Source organism: Babylonia areolata, chromosome 23, assembly GCF_041734735.1.
Source record: "Babylonia areolata isolate BAREFJ2019XMU chromosome 23, ASM4173473v1, whole genome shotgun sequence".
NCBI classification, from domain to species: domain Eukaryota; kingdom Metazoa; phylum Mollusca; class Gastropoda; order Neogastropoda; family Buccinidae; genus Babylonia; species Babylonia areolata.
In genome coordinates this window covers 5,245,747-5,265,805 of record NC_134898.1, presented here as the reverse complement: position 1 = coordinate 5,265,805, position 20,059 = coordinate 5,245,747, and the positions used below count along the sequence as shown (strand labels likewise).

Genomic DNA, 20,059 nt, shown 5'->3' with positions numbered 1-20,059 from the left:
CAAGTCAAACATACCACGTTGTTGTTGCTGTGGTTGCAACAGATAGAACTGAAGCTGTAACAGAGCTGTTCAAGTCAAAGGGACCACGTTGTTGTTGTTGTTGTTGTTGTTGTTTCAACTGACAGAACTTAAACTCTAACGGAGCCACACAAGTCAAACATACCACGTTGTTGTTGTTGCTGTCGTTGCAACACATAGAAGTAAAACCCCAACGGAGCCATCATTCAAGTCAAAGGGACCCATCTGTTGTTGTTGCTATGGTTGCAACAGATAGAACTAAAACTGTAACAGAGCTGTTCAAGTCAAAGGGACGACCAGGTGGTTGTTGTTGCTTTGGCTGCAACAGATAGAACTCAATCTCTATCAGTCAGAGCCGTTTAAGTCACACGGACCACGTGGTCGTTGTTGCTATGGTTGCAACAGATAGAACTCAATCTCTATCAGTCAGAGCCGTTCAAGTCACACGGACCACGTGGTCGTTGTTGTTGTTGCTATGGCTGCAACAGATAGAACTCAGTCTCTATCAGTCAGAGCCGTTCAAGTCACACGGACCACGTGGTCGTTGTTGCTTTGGCTGCAACAGATAGAACTCAATCTCTATCAGTCAGAGCCGTTCAAGTCACACGGACCACGTGGTCGTTGTTGTTGTTGCTATGGTTGCAACAGATAGAACTCAATCTCTATCAGTCAGAGCCGTTCAAGTCACACGGACCACGTGGTCGTTGTTGGTGTTGCAGAGGGAGGCAGCCAGGAGAACATCTACGCCTCCGGGTGCTCCGGAGACGAGGTGGTCCTGCAGTGCCCCCAGGCACACCGCATCGCTGTCAAGAGGCTGTTCTACGGGGTCAAGAGAGCCTGGGACTGCCAGAAGGTCAGGACAGGGGCATGGGGATGTGTGTGTGTTAGGGGGGGGGGGGGGGGGTGCGGTGTGCGTGTAGGGGGGGGGGGGATAGAATAGAATAGAATAGATTTTATTGTCATGAAACCGTAAGGTTTTTAGACACAAGTGCAATGGTAAATGAATGAATGAATGAAAAACGCACAATTAATCAATCAGTTCATGCAGTAAATTGCAGCAGCATTCATAAACAAATTTTCCTAATCTTGTTTGTATATATTCATCATCTGTTAGCATCACCTGACTGGGAATGTTTCCTGTGTTATTCGAATTTTGAATATCTTTTTTAAAATTGTTGCCTTAAGGTTTTATATTTAATACAATGATCAAGAAGATGGATTTCGTCTTCCAGGATGTTACACTTGTTGCACAATCTGTCTTCTTGTGGAATATTTAAATATCTACCTTTCTCAATCTTGAGCGCTTATTCTGAGTTTCGTTAAAGCTTGTCTGTGTTTTGTATCTGATATATTTAAAAGATAGGTTTCAGTTTTGTACTCTGCTACAATCGTATTGTAAAATTTTTGCTTTAATGTTTTTTTCTCTTTTATCTTTCCCAGGGGGAGTGGGCTGGGCTGGGTGTGGGGTGGGGTGGGGTGGGTGGAGTGAGGGGTGTGTTGGGGGTGGAATATGGGGTGTTGGGTGGGGTGAGGGTGGGTGTTTGGGGGTGGGGGTGGGGTGCTGGGTGTGCATAGAGTGAAAGGAGGGTATGGAGGGGTGGGTGGGCGGTGGTTGAGGGGTGGGGCGGTGGTTGAGGGGTGGGGCGGTGGTTGAGGGATGGGCGGTGGTTGAGGGATGGGCGGTGGTTGAGGGGTGGGGCGGTGGTTGAGGGATGGGCGGTGGTTTAGGGGTGGGGCGGTGGTTGAGGGATGGGCGGTGGTTGAGGGGTGGGCGGTGGTTGAGGGATGGGCGGTGGTTGAGGGGTGGGCGGTGGTTGAGGGGTGGGGCGGTGGTTGAGGGATGGGCGGTGGTTGAGGGGTGGGGCGGTGGTTGAGGGATGGGCGGTGGTTGAGGGGTGGGCGGTGGTTTAGGGGTGGGGCGGTGGTTTAGGGGTGGGGCGGTGAGTTGAGGGGTGGGCGGTGGTTTAGGGGTGGGGCGGTGGTTGAGGGGTGGGTGGTGGTTTAGGGGTGGGGCGGTGGTTGAGGGGTGGGTGGTGGTTTAGGGGTGGGGCGGTGAGTTGAGGGGTGGGCGGTGGTTTAGGGGTGGGGCGGTGAGTTAAGGGGTGGGCGGTGGTTTAGGGGTGGGGTGGTGAGTTGAGGGGTGGGCGGTGGTTTAGGGGTGGGGCGGTGAGTTGAGGGGTGGGCGGTGGTTTAGGGGTGGGGCGGTGGTTGAGGGATGGGCGGTGGTTTAGGGGTGGGGCGGTGGTTGAGGGATGGGGCGGTGGTTTAGGGGTGGGGCGGTGGTTGAGGGATAGGGCGGTGGCGATTGGGTGAGGGGCTGGGTGTGGGAGTAGCTTGGGGTTGAGGGGTAGGTGTTGGATGGTGGGGTGGGGTGGGTGTGAGGCTGGGTGTTGGATGGGGGGTGGGGTGGGTGTGAGGCTGGGTGTTGGATGGGGGGTGGGGTGGGTGTGAGGCTGGGTGTTGGATGGAGGGTGGGGTGGGTGTGATGGGTAGGTGTTTGATGGGAGGTGGCGTGGGTGTGAGGCTGGGTGTTGGATGGGGGGTGGGGTGGGTGTGAGGCTGGGTGTTGGATGGGGGGTGGGGTGGGTGTTGGATGGGGGGTGGGGTGGGTGTGAGGCTGGGTATTGGATGGGGGGTGGGGTGGGTGTGAGGGGTAGGTGTTGGATTGGGGGTGGGGTGGGTGTGAGGCTGGGTGTTGGATGGGGGGTGGGGTGGGTGTGAGGCTGGGTGTTGGATGGGGGGTGGGGTGGGTGTTGGATGGGGGGGGGTGTGAGGCTGGGTATTGGATGGGGGGTGGGGTGGGTGTGAGGGGTAGGTGTTGGATGGGGGGTGGGGTGGGTGTGAGGCTGGGTATTGGATGGAGGGTGGGGTGGGGGTGATGGGTAGGTGTTTGATGGGAGGTGGGGTGGGTGTGAGGCTGGGTGTTGGATGTGGGGTGGGTGTGAGGCTGGGTGTTGGATGGGGGGTGGGGTGGGTGTGAGGCTGGGTGTTGGATGGGGGGTGGATGTGGTATGGGGTCTGGTGGGGGGCGGGGGGGGGTGAGAAATAAGAGCCAGAAATCAAATACCCACTCGTGCACAAGAAATGAACGTGGGAGTCACTTACTCTTAGTACTGCAGCCTTAGGGGCTTGTTGGCCTTTTGGGGAACCATCCCCAATACCGACTGTCCTTAAAACCGTCATGGCCGAGAGAGTGGGGGATGTAACTGGGGGCAAGACACTCTCTACTATGATCAAATTCTGGCCCAAATAGTCGGGACAGTAGTTGCCTCCTTTTCCTGTTCTGATGGTCATAGTCGAACACGACTGTGTATACAGCATGCAAAAGGTATATCACGGCTGTGTATTTTGGTGTACCATGCATTGTTATACTGCTGTTTAGAAGGAGTGAGTTGCTACATATGAGGTCCCACATGGTTTAGGTTCTTTTTTTTTCATTGCGTTGCTAGACATATAAGCGAAGTGTCAACAAATCAGTGATTTTCTTCTTCTTCTTTGTTCGTGGGCTGCAACTCCTACGTTCACTCGTATGTACACGAGTGGGCTTTTACGTGTATGACCGTTTTTACCCCGCCATGTAGGCAGCCATACACCGTTTTCGGGGATGTGCATGCTGGGTATGTTGTTTCCATGAAATGAAATTATGGTGCTTAGAGCCTCGCCGACCACTAAGGCCATCTCAAGGCTATCATAACCCACTTAACACTGACATGGATTACATGATCTTTGACGTGCGTATTTGATGTTCTGCTTGCCGTATACACACGAAGGGGGTTCAGGCACTAAGCAGGTCTGCACATATGTTGCCCTGGGAGATCGGAAAAATCTCTACCCTTTACCCACCAGACGCCGTTACGGAGATTCGAACCCGCGACCCTCAGATTGAAAGTCCAACGCTTTAACCACTCGGCTATTACGCCCGTCTCTTATTCTTAATACTCTTATTATTACTATTACAATTGGAGTGATGGCCTAGAGGTAACGCGTCCGCCAAGGAAGCGAAAGAATCTGAGCGCGCTGGTTCGAATCACGGCTCAGCCGCCGATATTTTCTCCCCCTCCACTAGACCTTGAGTGGTGGTCTGGACGCTAGCCATTCGGGTGAGACGATAAACCGAGGTCCCGTGTGCAGCATGCACTTAGCGCACGTAAAAGAACCCACGGTTTGTTCCTGGCAAAATTCTGTAGAAAGATCCACTTCGATAGGAAAAACAAATAAAAACTGCACGCAGGGGAAAAAAAAAAAAAAAAGCGGCGCTGTGGTGTAGCGACGCACTCTCCCTGGGGAGAGCAGCCCAAATTTCACACTGAGAAATCTGTTGTGATAAAAAGAAATACAAAATACAAATTATCATTATCATCATCGTCACCACCACCATCCTTCCAGCAGGGAGCCGAGTCCAACGCAGAGTGTTGCCACGCGGCCCACACTGACTGTCTGATCAACGAGGACACCAAGTACCCGACCCTCAACACGCACTGTTCCGGGTACCGCCGCTGCAAGATCAAGGTGCAGAGGGTACCCGCCACCTCGCACTGCCCCGGCGCAGCGCATACGGACTACATGACCGTCATCTACGACTGCGTGCCGGGTGAGTAGTGGTGGTCTGGGTTGATGGAGGTTGGGTCCTGAGAAAGACTGCTGCATGGGGCGGAGGGGGTGGGGGGGTACGTTGAAGGGGGTGGGGGGGCGGAGGGGGGAAGACATGTGCTCGCTCGCGCATGCGCACGCACGCACACACGCACGCACGCATGCACGCAGGCGTGCACTCACATACACTCACACTCATAGGAGTGATTGTGTGTGTGTGTATGCTTGTGTGTGTGTGTGTGTTTGTGTGGTGGGTGTTTGTGAGAGAGAGAGAGAGAGAATGAATGTGTGTCTTTCTGTCTTTCTGTCTCTCTGTCTGTCTGGTAGTCCAAACCATGAAGGCAGCACGATCCCCCCCCCCCCCACACACACACACACACCCATCTGTACTCCGCTATACACACAATGCTCAATTGACAATCGGTGACACCTACCACCTGTTGCAAACTCATGTTTCTACTGTAATGTAGAGAGCATAAAATAGTGTGTGTGTGTATGCCTGTCTGTTTGTCAGTGCGTGTGCGTGCGTGTGTGTGTGTGTGTGCGTGTGTGTGTGTCACAGCCAAATACCTGTGAACATCGTTGGAAAGTTGGAAAGCAAAATGTCAGCAACCTAGGTGGAATGAAATACAGTGATGGGCAATGGAAGTACAACACGATACAATTCAATAACATCTTTATAAATCCAGTTTGAAAATTAAAAACATATGTCCTCGCTCGCTCCATATCTGCTGCATCTTGGTAAATTACTGTTTGAAAAAAAAAACAAAAAAAACACAACTACATTACATTGTTTGACCAGCAATGAAAAAAAAATCCTGACGTAAAATGAATCGTTGACATCAGATTTTTAACCCTTAAATGAAATGAGAGAGATGATTCAGAGGGAAAAGATAATGACACAACACATATCTTAACCCCTGAGTGGGCAGCTGCAATTCAGGGTGTCACAAAATGTGACACCATCACTAAGTATAGATCTGGACACAGGAAATAACGACACAGAGCCCCCTACTTCACGTGGCGTCGCTGTCAAGACGGTAAGCAGTTTCGTTTCCGCTTGTTTGCCGAGACGCGTCTTCCGAGTCCAAGTGGGATGATCCTGTAACAAGATCCGGCCATGGGTTACTGGCCCAGATTGAAGAGAGGCGGCTGCGGATTGAATGGTACACTGCTTCAACAGTCGCTAAGGAACAGACATTGAACATAGTGTGATGAGAAAAAAGAAATTCAATCAAGACAAAATGGACGAATCATGTTCCTTGTCCAAAAAGCAGTAATAATAATAATAATAAAGTGCATTTTAAGACGCTTATTCCCTTGGAGAGCTCTAAGCGCCATTACAATTTCTTAAGAAGGCAAGGATATTTACACACTTATCCACAAAACTATGCTCATCCACACACAAGTATAGATATATCTACACTTATCAACAAAAAAGTATGCACACACACACACACACACACACACACATATATATATATATATATATATAAAGCATTAAAAGGTTTCAGCACTTAAAACCTATGACGTAGGTTACACCTGGTGTTACCTTATTCAGTCAAATGGAGTTTGTAAAGGTGGGTCTTAAGCCCAGCCTTAAAGGGTCACAATGTGGGAGCCTTTCTAAGTGTCTGGGAGAGTGCAAGGAAAATAATTACCCGTGAACGTTTTGTAGGATATTGAGTAGCAATGAACACATAGGGAAAGGCTTCAGGTAAGGACCTTGCCTGAGCTCGGGGTCTCTCTCTCCAGGAGAAGTGAGGGCAGGACAGGACAGGACTCCCCAGGCAGCAGACAAGACACAGTCCTTCGCAGCCATGAGGAGGCATTGCATGACTGTGATCGAGGCTCACGGGAGGGGGTGGGGGGTGGGGGGAGAGGGTCACACTCCTTACGAACTGTTCATTTTGGGTCGTGTCCACATCACGCCCATTTCTCCAGTGAGATGACTTTGTCGTCTCACACCCTGTGGATGGACGATGGGTGGTGGGGGTGGAGGTGGGGGGGGGGGGAAGCCTCTGTTATTGCGTTTATTGTTACCCACTGTCCTGTTAAATTTCCATGGATTTATTTTCTTTGTCTTGGTTTTTCAACAGGGAACATGATTCAACCGCTTTGTCTTCAGTATGGTGGTGGTTGTTTTTTGTATGTGTTGTTGTTATTGTTTGTGTTTTGTTTTTGTTTTTGATTGTTGTTTGTTGTTTTTTTGTTGCTGTTGTTATTTTGTCGGGGTTTCTTTTTCTTCTTCTTTGTCATTACAGCGTGTTCAATGCCTGATCCTTAGCAAGCATTGAGCAGTATAGCTGTCGGCTGAAGCCAAGTGTTGATTGTCCGGTTTTGAGACTAGGGAGTATTGCTGATGGTGCACGAATTATGAAAAAAAATGAGAGAGAGAGAGAGAGAGATGGTGGGGGGCGGGGAGAGAGAGGCACGTTTATGTGAATGAGTGTGTGTGTGGTTTATGTCATGTGTGTGTGCATGCGTGCGCGACCGTCTGTGTGTATGTGTGTGTGTGAGTCTTGTGTCATGTATGTATATGTGTGCGTGCGGTGTGTGTGTATGTATATAATTATGTATGTATGTGTGTGTGTGTGGGGGGGGGGTGTTAGTGTGTGAGGCGCGTGTATGTGTATGGATATAATTATGTATGTATATATGTGTGTGTGCGTGTGTGTTAGTGTGTGAGGCGCGTGTATGTGTATGAGAGAGAGAGAGAGTGTGTGTGTCTGTGTGTGTGTGTGTGTGTGTGTGTTGTATCGGGACCGACCTGACTCAGTGCTTGTTGATCCAGCGGGCCGAGTTGTTGAGCGGTCAATACAATAGTGACTCGATCTTCGCGTGCCATGAGGGTTCAGTGGACCGTTCATGTGTCGGCCGATGCTGGACAGCAGGCCATCTGACACCGTCATATCGGTCACGGGTGCAATAGCCGAGTGGTTAAAGCGCTGGACTTTCAATCTGAGGGTCCCAGGTTCGAATCACGGTGACGGCGCCTGGTGGGTAAAGGGTGGAGATTTTTCCGATCTCCCAGGTCAACATATGTGCAGACCTGCTAGTGCCTGAACCCCCTTCGTGTGTATACGCACGCACGCAGAAGATCCAATACGCACGTTAAAGATCCTGTAATCCATGTCAGCGTTCGGTGGGTTATGGAAACAAGAATATACCCAGCATGCACACCCCCGAAAACGGAGTATGGCTGCCTACATGGCGGGGTAAATGAAAAAAAACCAAACCAAAAACGGACATACACGTAAAATGATACATGTCTGTCTGAGTGTGTATGTGTGTGCGTCTGAAATCTGATTGAATGACACAGGAAACGAATGATGAGCGCCCATTGGCAGCCGTCAGTCGGCTCTACCCAGGTAGGCAGCCTGTGGTGCAAATGTCCCCCGTGTATGTAAAGCGCTTAGAGCTTGGTTTCTGACCGAGGATAGGCGCTATATAAGTATCCACATCAATCAATCAATCAGTCAATACCGTCACACCGCTGTGAGCGCTGCACCAGCACAACCACTCAGAACGGTGACAGAATGGTTAACTCACTCAGTACGGCCAGTCCTCTCTCCTCCTCTACACAGACCCCTCAGTACGGCCAGTCCTCTCTCCTCCTCTACACAGACCCCTCAGTACGGCCAGTCCTCTCTCCTCCTCTACACAGACCCCTCAGTACGGCCAGTCCTCTCTCCTCCTCTACACAGACCCCTCAGTACGGCCAGTCCTCTCTCCTCCTCTACACAGACCCCTCAGTACGGCCAGTCCTCTCTCCTCCTCTACACAGACCCCTCAGTACGGCCAGTCCTCTCTCCTCCTCTACACAGACCCCTCAGTACGGCCAGTCCTCTCTCCTCCTCTACACAGACCCCTCAGTACGGCCAGTCCTCTCTCCTCCTCTACACAGACCCCTCAGTACGGCCAGCCCTCTCTTCTCCTCTACACAGACCCCTCGGTACGGCCAGTCCTCTCTTCTCCTCTACACAGACCCCTCAGTACGGCCAGTCCTCTCTCCTCCTCTACACAGACCCCTCAGTACGGCCAGTCCTCTCTTCTCCTCTACACAGACCCCTCAGTACGGCCAGTCCTCTCTCCTCCTCTACACAGACCCCTCAGTACGGCCAGTCCTCTCTCCTCCTCTACACAGACCCCTCAGTACGGCCAGTCCTCTCTCCTCCTCTACACAGACCCCTCGGATGTCCAGTGGGTGTCTGAATGACCCAACCTTTAGCTCCCGTCGTCAGAACTGTGGTATTCTTTGTCAACATTCACCTCTTCAGTATAAGAGCCTTCCGCTTGCAATATTTTGATGATGGTAACTGGAGTGAAACGCTGTTGACGTCGTCTCTTTCGCCGTTCGTATGGAGAGAGTTAAGACGCTCATCTGCCAACACAGTCAGTCCCTGAGGGTCTGGGTTCGAATCCCACTCTGGCCTTTATTCCCAAGTTGGACTGGAAAATCAAACTGAGCGTCTGGTCATTCGGATGAGCACGATAGACCGAGGTCCCGTGTGCAGTACGCACTTTGCGCACTGAAAAAGAACCTATGGCAACGAAAGTGTTGTCTTCTGGCAAAATTATGAAAAAGAAATCCACTCTGATAGGCACACATATATATAAGCATGCTGTCAAGGTCTGACTAAGTTCGTTGGGTTATGCTGCTGGTCAGGCATTTGCCTTGTAGATGTGGTGTAGCGTATGTGGATTGTCCGAACGCAGTGATGCCCCCTTGAGAAACTGAAACTTGCTACAAGTACCATTATCCTGTTACCACAATCACTACCGTCACTGTCACAACCACCACTACCACCACCACCACATTCACTGTCACTACCACCACCACCACCATCACCACAAACACTTTCTCCATCACCATCACCGCCACAACCACCACCACCGCCACCGCCACCACCATCACCATCACTACTATCACCGTCACGACCACTACCATCATCACTTTACCATTCACATTTTTTCGTCCTTTGCTTTTTGTTATCATCATCATCATCATCATTACCATCATATCCATCAACATTATCATTCTTCTTCTTATTATTATTATTATTATTATTATTATTTGTAGCAGCAGTAGCAGTAGTGGTAGCAGCAGCAGTAATAGTAGAAGCAGCAACATGGGTGGTAGTAGTGGTGGTGGCAGCAACAGCTGCATCAGTAGTAATAGCAGCAGTAGTATTAGTATCGTTAGAAATTAGGAGGCAAAAGTTGCACTGGCTCTTAGTGCTGCAGCCTTGGGGGCTAGTTGGCCTTTGGGAACCATCCCAACGCCAACTGTCCTAAAGCCCTCTTGGCCGAGAGAGTGGGGATGTAACTTGGGCAAGACACCCTCCACTATAATCAAATTCTAGCCCAGATAGTTGGGACAGCAGTTACCTCCTCTGCTGTTCTGATGGTCATAGTCGGACACAACTGACTATTATACATATAGTATTATGATTTGAAGTATTTGTAGCAGCAGTAGTAGTAGTAGCAGTAGTATTGTATTGTATTGTATTTCTCTTTTTGTCACAACAGATTTCTCTGTGTGAAGTTCGGGCTGCTCTCCCCTGGTATAGCACGTCGCTACACTACAGCGCCACCCTTTTTTCTTTTTCTTTTTTTCTTTCTTTTTCTTTTTCTTTTTTTTTCCTTTTTTTTCTTTCTTTTTCTTGCGTGCAGTTTTATTTGTTTTTCCTATCGAAGTGGATTTTTCTACAGAATTTTGCCAGGAACAGCCCTTTTGTTGCCGTAGGTTCTTTTACGTGCGCGCTAAGTGCATGCTACAAACGGGACCTCGGTTTATCGTCTCATTCGAATGATTAGCGTCCAGACCACCACTCAAGGTTTCTAGTGGAGGGCGAGAAAATATCGGCGGCTGAGCCGTGATTCGAACCAGCGCGCTTAGATTCTCTCGCTTCCTAACCATTTTTTAAATGGGTGGTGCTGTAGTGAAGCGACGTGCTCTCCCTGGGGAGAGCAGCCCGAATTTCACACAGAGAAATCTGTTGTGGTAAAAAGAAATACAAATACAAATATAAACTTTCTCCATTTGGAGGGTTTATATATATATATATATATATATATATATATATATATATATATATATATATATATATATATATATATATATATATATATAAACTCAGCAGTCATTCTTCGTTTTATCGAAGCAGCAGTAGTATCAGTACCGTCAGTAATCCTTACTGTCCTTGTTTTATTTTTTTGTTTGTTGTTTTCAGAGGAGGACATCGCTACGTTCTGTTCGGATGACATCAAGCGTGGCCGGACGCTCTACCTGTCCAACGAGGAGTACCCATCCTCCGTGCAAGGGCTCAAGGTCGACTGCACCTGCATGGTGCGCACACGGCCCAGCGGCCTCGGGGCGCCCGCGCACCGGGGTTTGAACATCCACTCCATCGACGTCCTGCTTGCCTGGGCCCAGCACGGGCCTCGCTCGTGTAGTAAGGTAGGGGTGGTGGTGTGTGGGGTGGGGTGGGGTGGGGTTGGGGAGGGTTGTGGGTGGTAGTGGTGGGGTGGGGGAGGGGGGAGCTGGGTGGGGGAGCTGGGGGGCGGGGGGGATATATATATATATGTATATGTATATATATATATGTATATATATATATATAGAGAGAGAGAGAGAGAGGAGGGTATTAAAGGAAAGGAGAGGTTGAAAGAGAAATAGAGATCGAAAAAAGTGTGTGTGTGTGTGTGTGTGTGTGACAGAGAGAGAGGGATTATATATATATATATATATATATATATATATATATATATATATATATATGTGTGTGTGTGTGTGTGTGTGTGTGTGTGTGTGTGTGTGTGTGTATGTATCTATAGAGAGGGGGGGTATTAAAGGAAAGGAGAGGTTGAAAGAGAAATAGAGATCGAGAAAAAGTGTGTGTGTGTGTGTGTGTGTGTGTGTGACAGAGAGAGAGGGATTATATATATATATATGTGTGTGTGTGTGTGTGTGTGTGTATCTATAGAGAGGAGGGTATTAAAGGAAAGGAGAGGTTGGAAGAGAAATAGAGATCGAGAAAAAGTGTGTGTGACACAGAGAGAGGGATTATATATATATATGTGTGTGTGTGTGTGTGTATGTATGTATGTATGTATCTATAGAGAGGAGGGTATTAAAGGAAAGGAGAGGTTGAAAGAGAAATAGAGATCGAGAAAAAGTGTGTGTGTGTGTGTGTGTGTGTGCTGGGGGAGGGGGGGGGAGGGTGGAGATTGAATGACACAGAAAACGAATGACGCCAGCTGTCAGTGGGATCTACTCAGGAAGGCAGCCCTAGCCTGTTGTCCCAAATGACTCCGTTGTTTGTAAAGGGCTCGGAGCACTTAGGTCTCTGACCGAAGAGAGCCGCCGCGCATTAACAATATAAGTATCCGTATCCGTAGCATCACCATCATCATCATCATCATCATCATCATCATTCAAAGAACGCGTCCTGTACCAGGAGCTGGTGATCAGAGACGATGCTGACTACCGCTGGAACATCCAGTGCGGACACCTTGGGTACTATGGGTTCCGAACCATCTACACCAGGCCCGTGGACAACGTCACCCTCTCCCTCACCAGCACCAATGCCAAGGGGTCCGCTTTCGTCTGGCTCCAGGCCAAAGGTATATCTGCGGTCGCACGCGCGTGTACTCAGTATCTGTGCCTTTCTTTTGTCACGCGCGCGCGCGTGTGCGCGCGCGCACACACACACACACACACACACACCATATACATACACACACACACACCATATACATACACAAAACACACACACACACACACACCATATACATACACAAAACACACACACACACACACACACACACACACACACACCATATACATACACAAAACACACACACACACACACACACACACACACCACACACACACACACACACACACACACCATATACATACATAAAACACACACACACACACACACACACACACACACACACACACACACACACCATATACATACACAAAACACACACACACACACACACACACACACACACACACACACACACACACACCATACACAAACACACCCACCATACACACACACACACACACACACCATATACATACACAAAACACACACACACACACACACACACACACACACACACACACACACACACACACACACACACACACCATATACATACACAAAACACAGACACACACACACACACACACACACACACACACACCTTCAAGATGAACACCTCTCTCTCTCTCTCTCTCTCTCTCTCTCTCTCTCTCTCTCTCTCTCTCTCTTTCCCAGATTTGTCACATTCAAATGATTTATTCATTAATAGCCCTAGGCCCCTTATGAACTGGTAAACCGATGAACACTAGATAGAAGTCCACCGCCATAAACCGCTCAGCCACCGTGTTTCCTATTGCGTGTTTTTTGTTGGTGTTTTTTGGTTTGTTTTTTGTTGGGTTTTTTTGTGTGTGTGTGTGTGTTTGGGGGGGGTTATTTGGGGGGGGGGGGGGGCTGGGGTTTTTTTTTCAGTGATAATTGTGGTCTTCAGCGTCCGCCTGGGAAGCGAGAGAATCTGAGCGCGCTGGTTCCAATCACGGCTCAACCGCCGATATTTTCTCCCCCTCCACTAGACCTCGAGTGGTGGTCTGGACGCTAGTCATTCGGATGAGACGATAAACTGAGGTCCTGTGTGCAGCATGCAGTTAGCGCACGTAAAAGAACCCACGGCAACAAAAGGGTTGTTCCTGGCAAAAATCTGTAGAAAAATCCACTTCGACAGGAAAAACAAATAAAACTGCACGCAGGGAAAAATACTTTAAAAAAAAAAAAAAAAAATGGGTGGCGCTGTAGTGTAGCGACGCGCTCTCCCTTGGGGAAAGCAGCCCGAATTTCACACAGAGAAATCTGTTGAGATAAAAAAAGAAATACAAATGCAAATACAAAATAGTGACCGTGATTGTGGTGGTGTCAGCGACAGTGATGGTGTTGGTGGTGTCACGTTGTTGACGATGGTGTTGCTGATGAAGGCGTCTTTCTTTATCCCCCCCACGCCCGCCCCCCACCCCACACCCCCACACCCCCACACCCCCGCCTACCAACAGCCACGGAGGACGATGTGGACATTCAGATCATCTGTGGTGAACCGCTGCGTCAGCTCCTCTTGCGGTCCAAACAGGAAGTGGAATCACGTCATCGGGACGATGAGGACAGCCAGGACCGGAACTCCACCACCGTCGACAGAGGGCGCGTCCGAAACTCTACATACCCGTATTCTGCTCACATCGAGTCGTTGTCGTCAAGCTTAGGTGGGAGGCTGTGTGTGTGTGTGTGTGTCTGTCTGTCTGTCTGTCTGTGTGAGTGTGTCTGGTGTGTGTGTGCGCTTCTGTCTGTCTGTCTGTTTGTCTGTCTGTCTGTCTATCTCTGTCTTGTGTGTGTGTGTGTGTGTGTGTGTATCTGTCCGTGTCTGGTGTATGTGTGTGTGTGTGTTTGGGAGGTGTGTGTGTGTGTGTGTGTTTGGGAGATGTGTGTGTGTTTGGGAGGTGTGTGTGTGTGTGTGTGTGTTTGGGAGATGTGTGTGTTTTTTGGGAGGTGTGTGTGTGTTTGGGAGATGTGTGTGTGTTTGGGAGGTGTGTGTGTGTGTGTGTTTGGGAGGTGTGTGTGTGTGTGTGTTTGGGAGATGTGTGTGTTTTTGGGAGGTGTATGTGTGTGTGTGTTTGGGAGGTGTGTGTGTGTGTGTGTGTGTGTGTGTTTGGAAGGTGTTTGTGTGTGTGTGTGTTTGGGAGGTGTATGTGTGTTTTGGAGGTGTGTCTATCTGTCTGTCTGTGTCGTGTGTTTGTGTGTGCGCGCGCGAGCGCGCGCGTGTGTGTGTGTGCGTATGTGTGTGTGTGTGTGTGTGCGTATGAGAGCGCGCGCGTGTGTGTGTGAGTGTATGTCTGTGTGTGTGTGTGTGTGTGGTTAGTGTGTATAAGTGTGTGGATTGGGGGGTGGGTTGTTTGTTTTTTTTCCTAACGTGGTGTTCAGCCCCTGTTGTTTCTGTGTCAGCTGCCATCATCGGAGGAATCGTGGGGGCAGGCTTCATCCTCATCTCCATCGTCATCATCGCTCTCGCCTTCCATTGCAAGAGGTGGGTCTTCCTCAGATGGTAGTGTATTATCAGTGGTTTCTCCAGTCAATGGGAAACCATTTACAGCTTAGTCTTTTGTGAAGGACTATGACTCAAACTAGGAGGCAAAATTGCACTGGCTCTTAGTGCTGCAGCCTTGTGGGCTAGTTGGCCTTTGGGAACCATCCCAACGCCGACTGTCCTAAAACCCTCTTGGCCGAGAGAGTGGGGATGTAACTTGGGCAAGACACTCTCCACTATAATCAAGTTCTAGCCCAAATAGTCTGAACAGCAGTTGCCTCCTCTGCTGTTCTGATGGTCATAGTCGGACATGACTGACTATCATATATAAAGTGTGCAAAAAGATGGATTTTTTCTTTCGCTACTGGACGCGTACGTTCATAATAAACTAGATCAAGACGTATGTGAAGTCACACGTACTTACTATGACACAGATACACACACACACTACACACACACACACACACACACACACACACACACACACACACACACACACACACACACACACACACATACATACACGCAATACGTGTGCAACACGTCTACACATGAGAACAAGATGATCAGCACAAGAGAGAAGAAGAAAAAAGTGGATGTTTTACATTTTTCACGAGGAAAAGAAAATCCTATTATATTTGGTGTTGAGCTGTATACGAGAATGTTCAGATAAGATAGTCCTTAGCCATGTTAAACATGCACATCATCAAGCAATGATGGTCTTGCATAGATGGTTTGTTCGTTACCCGCGTAGGGGTGTGTGGGTGCATGTGTGTTTGTGCGTGTGTGTGTGTTTGTTTGTGTGTGCGCGCGTGTGTGTGAGAGAGTACAATGTGTGTGTGTGTGTGTGCGCGCGTGTGTTTGTGTGTTCCTGTCTATTTCTCTTCTTCTCTCTGTCTGCCTCTTTCTCTTTATGCACGCACGCACACACACACACACACACACACACATACACACACACATACACACACACACACCACAACACAACACAACACAACACAACACAAACACAACACAACCGCAAGCACAAACACAAACACAACACACACACACAATCACAACACAAACACAAACAACACACACACACAATCACAACACAACACAAACACAAACACAACACAACACACACACACACACACACACACACACACACACACACACACACACACACACACACACACACACACACACACAATCACACAATCACACAATCACAACACAACATAACACAACACACACAAACACAACACACGCACACAGAAACAACACTTACAAAAAAAGTTTAAAAAAATTTTCCTCTCTCTCCTCTTTTCCCGTCCACCCAACACTCCCCTCACCACCACCACAGGGTGCAGAACGCCCGGCAGAAGCGCAAGCAGCAGTCCATCAACCTGTACCCGGCCGTCACCAAGGCTGAGGAGGAGGACGTCCTGGCTTCCTACTGCCGCTACAACGACTATGACGACGACCACTACAGCTCCATCAGCCGCTCGCCCCTCAAGATGGCCTCCCTCACCGACTCGGACATCGCCACCACGCACGCGCGCGCTAACGGCTTCGTCACGCTGGGCATGGCCGCCCGGAAGAGGCGCGAGGAGGAGGAGCTCCTGAAGAAGGAGCTGCAGGAGAAGGAGCTGGAGGAGAAGGAAGGGGAGGGGGAGGGGGAGCTTCGCGCCCAGACCCTCCCTTACCCCCACTACGCCTGCGCCACCAGGGAGTCGCTGCTCTCCGACCCTGGGTACCAGTCGCTGAGGTACCCCCACCACCACCACCACTACCTGCGGCCCTTCCACCAACGGGCTGCTGCTCTTCGACGCGGACGTGCACGACGGTCACATGACCCTGCCCGAGGTGGGGCGTGGCGGCGGGGGTGGCGGCGGGGGTCACCGCGTGGTGGTGAGCGGCAGTCTGGGGGGCGGGGTCAAGAGCCCCGTGCTGGGCAAGCGCAGCAAGAGCGTGTCCTTCTCCCAGCCTGTCGCCATGGTGACGCCCCTGCCCTCTGGCTCGGAGGAGTCGGTCGGGGATCAGCGGAGGGAGAAGGGGGAGAAGGAGGAGGGAGGGTTGGGGGTGGACGGGGAGGAGGAGGAGGACGTGTTCCACAAGGGCTCGGACTCCTCCAGCCTGGACGACGGCAACTACGACAACCTGCACAAGGTCGTCATCCCCGACGCCCCCCTCTCCCCGTCCCAGGTGCAGACCCTGCCCAGCGTCCAGCGACCCACCACCCTGAACACCTACCCGGCCAGCCACCACCCCCTGGGGAGTCCCCAGCACCCCAGCAACTACCCAGGAAGTCCCCAGCAACCCAACAACTACCCAGGAAGTCCCCAGCAACCCAACCACCACCCCGGGTATCCCCAGCAGCCCAACAACTATCCCAGCTATCTCCAGCAGACCAACAACTACAAGGGTAGCCCCCAGCACCCAAATAACTACCCGGGAAGTCCCCAGCTTCTGAACAACTACCCGGGAAGTCCTCCTCCTTCCTACCCCGCCACCTCCTTCCCTCGCTCCCTGTCCACCTTCGGCGCCGAGCAGGAGGGAGGGAGAGGAGGGGGCGTGGGGGGCGTCAAGGAGCTCAACGACGACGACGGTGACCTGCCCCCACCCCCTCCCCCCATCGTGATGAACGGCGACACCTACGCTGTGGTGCACAAGAAGCCTCCCCTGCCCCTGCCTGCTCGCAAGCCTTCCGCGCAGGAAACGGGTGTCTGACACTGTACCGGGGGATGGGGTGGGGGGGTGCGGGGTGGGGAGAAGCCTCCAAGGTTTTGTCTGCTTGGAGCCCAAGGTAGGTTCACGTGGTTGCCAAGATTTTGACCGTTTGGAACCCAAAGTGTTGTCCACTTGGAACCTTAGGTTTTGTCAACTTGGTACCCAAGATTTTGACCGCTTGGAACCCAAAGTGTTGTCCACTTGGAACCTTAGGTTTTGTCAACTTGGTACCCAAGATTTTGACCGCTTGGAACCCAAAGTGTTGTCCATTTGGAACCCTGGGTTTGACTGCTGGGAACATCATGGCACTGTCAGGAAGTGTAAGGTTTCTTTTCTTGTGGGTAAGTGAGACTGCTGTACCAGAGGATCGGACAACACTGCACCAGTGTGTGTGACCCAACTTTTCCTGCTGATACACGTTTCCAAATACAGATGTCTCTCCCTGATCTACGAACCAGCTGCTGTAGCATTAATGTCATGAAACAGAAAATTAACATGACGATGCTCTTATTATGACGGTGCCAGAATGTGTAACCACCCAGCAATTACAGTGTTCGAATTTCAAAAAGATATTGGAAGTTGATTCTGTTCTTTTTAAGAGTGTCATGGAGAGTGGTACTTTACACAAAGGAGAATGACAGAAGTCTCTTCACGGGTGACCACTGTCATACTCCTGTAGGTCCTTGAACTGAATTGGAGATGCATATGTATACATACATACGCATACATATAAGTATATGTATGTGCTTGCCAGCATCTATATCCAGTGACTGAAAGAGCATGGAATAACCCTCTGCGTCAAAGAATTGACGTTTTGTCCCTTCGTGTATAATGTGTATAACAAACATGTATAACCCACTGGAGTGTCACCCGTAAAGTCTGCCAGTTCTGTGCGCATTGGAGAGTATCCTGGAATGTGGCAGCAGTCTGAGGGGTCGGCTGTGACGTGTATCTCCACGCGAGGAAATGTGTAGATACAGATTTTTCTTCGTGTGTTGTGTGATAGCTGAAGCACGTGACACAACACACAGTTGTGAGTGAGGAAGTCAGATGACAAAATAACTCACGTGTGGTGAGACATAGTTCTACGTGAGGAAGGTAACATAACTCACATTCGGATGTGTGGAGAAACCTAGTTCTACATGAGTATAGTAACATAACTCACATTCAGAGAAACCTAGTTCTACGTGAGAATGATAACATAACTCACATGCAGATGTGTGGAGAAACATTGTACTACATGAGGATGATAACATAACACATTCAGATGTGTGGAGAAACATAGTTCAACATGACGATGATAACATAACTCACATCCGGATGTGTGGAGAAACATAGTTCTACATGAGGATGCTAACATAACTCACATTCGGATGTGTGGAGAAACATAGTTCTACATGAGGATGCTAACATAACTCACATTCAGATGTGTGGAGAAACATAGTTCTACATGAGGATGATAACATAACTCACATTCAGATGTGCGGAGAAACATAGTTCTACATGAGGATGATAACATAACTCACATTCAGATGTGCAGAGAAATATAGTTTACATGAGGATGATAACATAACTCACCTTCGGATGTGCAGAGAAACCTAGTTGTACGTGAGGATGATAACATAACTCACATTCGGATGTGCAGAGAAACCTAGTTATACATGAGGATAGTAACATAACTCACATTCGGATGTGTGGAGAAACATAGTTCTACATGAGGATGATAACATAACTCACATGAGGATGTGTGGAGAAACATAGTTCTACATGAGGATGATAACATAACTCACATTCAGATGTGTGGAGAAACATAGTTCTACATCTGGATGATAACATAACTCACATTCAGATGTGTGGAGAAACATAGTTCTACATGAGGAAGCGAGATGACAACACAACTCACAATCAGATGTGTGGTGAAACATAGTTCTACATCAGGATGATAACATAACTCACATGAGGATGCTAACATAACTCACATTCAGATGTGTGGAGAAACATTGTTCTACATGAGAATGATAGCATAACTCACATTCAGATGTGCAGAGAAACATAGTTCTACATGAGGATGATAACATAACTCACATTCAGATGTGTGGAGAAACATAGTTCTACATGAGGATGATGACATAACTCACATTCAGATGAGTGGAGAAACAGACTACATGGGATGATACTAACTTCAGATGTGGAGAAAGTCAATGACGATGATAACATAACTCACATCGATGTGTGGTGAAACATAGTTCTACATAGGATGTAACATAACTCACATGAGGATGTGTGGGAACATAGATCTACATGAGACATATCATGAGATGTGTGGAGAAACATGTTCTACGTGAGAATGATAGCATAACTCACATTCAGATGTGCAGAGAAACATAGTTCTACATGAGGATGATAACATAACTCACATTCAGATGTGTGGAGAAACATAGTTCTACATGAGGATGATAACATAACTCACATTCAGATGAGTGGAGAAACATAGTACTACATGAGGATGATAACATAACACATTCAGATGTGTGGAGAAACATAGTTCTACATGACGATGATAACATAACTCACATCCGGATGTGTGGAGAAACATAGTTCTACATGA

At 49.2% G+C, this 20,059-nt stretch overlaps 1 pseudogene across 1 annotated transcript in view; it reads left to right on the top strand.

The window, feature by feature from the left end:
- Positions 1–19,019, top strand: part of LOC143298010 (uncharacterized) — an 83,361-nt pseudogene extending 64,342 nt beyond the window's left edge. The window contains exons 2-8 of the transcript XR_013057336.1: positions 738–871; positions 4,405–4,609; positions 10,845–11,071; positions 12,072–12,237; positions 13,715–13,918; positions 14,655–14,736; positions 16,085–19,019. The product of XR_013057336.1 is annotated as an uncharacterized LOC143298010 (transcript). The remainder of the gene's footprint in view (positions 1–737; positions 872–4,404; positions 4,610–10,844; positions 11,072–12,071; positions 12,238–13,714; positions 13,919–14,654; positions 14,737–16,084) is intronic.
- Positions 19,020–20,059: the final 1,040 nt, after the last annotated feature.